Below are 1,767 nucleotides of genomic sequence, written 5' to 3'. Positions count from 1 at the left end.
TCGTGCGGTGGTGGGGGCACCGGCTCGGCCGCGCTCGGCCGCGCCTCGGCTCGCCGAGCCGAGTGTCAGGCGCGGTGGTGGGGGCGCCCGCTCGAGCGCCGCCGGAGGGGAGCGGCCATTGTAACGGTCGCAAGAAGGAGGACCTTAGGCTGGTCTGACTATAGCTATATGTGCGCCAGGCGCGTCGCAGCGTAACAGTGTTTCGTGATATATCGCGAAGCCTGTTACGCGAGACGTGGTCTGGCGTACATATAGCTAGTACTCCAGTGATCAAAAAGTTTCGCGTCTGTCTGTCTGTCTGTCTGTCTGTCTGTCATCACGATAACTCGAGAACAAATTGAGCTAGCGACCTGGGATTTTTAGGGTCGTTTTGTATCATAAAAAGACAGATCAAGTTCGAAGTAGAGCATTCTAGCTCAAAAATTGCATTTTAAAAAAATCAAAAACCACAGGTCCCCAAAATGACGTTTTTTAACAATATTTTATTAAATGTTTCCAAAGGGGTAACTCATCAAAGTAGACCCATATGAACAAAAATTTCGTCCGTTTGGCTCTATCTCTAACCGTTGAGGCACCAGACACTGTTTTCTACACGGAAATGACCCCAAACCATTTCAATGTTTTTCTCAAATATTTCATGGTCTCTGAAGGGTCAACTCGTCAAAATAAAACCTTGGGGAGCAATAATTGTGATTTTTGGGGCCAAAGGCCGAATTACGACTCTTTCTTTGGCCCGATTCGGGTGTAAGCGCCGCAGGCCTAGGTAGATGTATGCCAGGCGCGTCGCAGCGTAACAGTGTTTCGTGAGATATCGCGAAGCCTGTTACGCGAAACGTGGTCTGGCGTACATCTACCTGGTCATATTCTCATGTCATAATATTTTCACATTCCTAATACTTGAAACACCTTTAATGTGATTGCAGAATGACATTTCTTGTGCGGGGTTTCCAAGACAATTGAAATCCTTTTTAATGTGTCAGTGCGATGGAGGGTTAGAAACAACACGACTACCTTTCTTTGTAAGTTTATTGCTTTATTAAAGAGGTTCTCTCTGCTGCCTGTCGTTCCAACTCCTTTGCCCTTTTCTTGAGACTCGACTTTGCATTCTTCCTCTGCTTCCATGTCTTTTGGTTTACCTGTGAAAAGCAACCGTGTCAAGTTTCAAACTCCACTTAATTAAATTGTGGAAACCTTCAAAATGTTGGTTATTGACTGAGCGATCAGCGAAGCCTATTACTCCAGTGTTTAAAAAGTTTCGCGTCTGTCTGTCTGTCTGTGTGTCTGTCTGTCATCACGATAACTCGAGAACGAATTGAGCTAGCGACCTGGAATTTTCAGGGTCGTTTTGTATCATAAAAAGACAGATCGAGTTCGAAGAAGAGCATTCTAGCTCAAAAATTGGATTTTTAAACAATCAAAAACAACGGGTCCCACTAGTAATGTTTTTTAAAATATCATTTTATAGTTTCCTAAAGGGAAGCTCATCAAAGTAGAGCCCTTTGGGCGAAAATTTCGTCCGTTTGGCTCTACCTTGAACAGTTTAGGCGCCACAGGGGGGTTTTGACGAAAACAAGCGAAAAAATGTACAACCCTGCATGCTTAGTCGAAGTGACGAGAAGTTGACGGCCCGGAGGCCCGTATCTTGGTGTCAATTTTTGCGCTACCCGACTCGGGTGTCAGCGCCGCAGGCCTAGGTAGATGTATGCCAGGCGCGTCGCAGCGTAACAGTGTTTCGTGAGATATCGCGAAGCCTGTTACGCGAGACGT

General features: G+C 46.1%; 1 long non-coding RNA gene across 1 annotated transcript in view; it reads right to left on the bottom strand.

The window, feature by feature from the left end:
* Positions 1-857: 857 nt before the first annotated feature.
* LOC127750135 (uncharacterized) overlaps positions 858-1,767 on the bottom strand; it is an 11,573-nt gene continuing 10,663 nt past the window's right edge. The window contains exon 4 of the long non-coding RNA XR_008011529.1: positions 858-1,136. This is a non-coding gene — a long non-coding RNA (uncharacterized LOC127750135). The remainder of the gene's footprint in view (positions 1,137-1,767) is intronic.

Source organism: Frankliniella occidentalis, unplaced genomic scaffold, assembly GCF_000697945.3.
Source record: "Frankliniella occidentalis isolate FOCC.00 unplaced genomic scaffold, Focc_3.1 Scaffold139, whole genome shotgun sequence".
NCBI lineage: Eukaryota > Metazoa > Arthropoda > Insecta > Thysanoptera > Thripidae > Frankliniella > Frankliniella occidentalis.
Note: the sequence above shows the minus strand (reverse complement) of the source record. Positions and strands in the feature narration are given on the sequence as shown.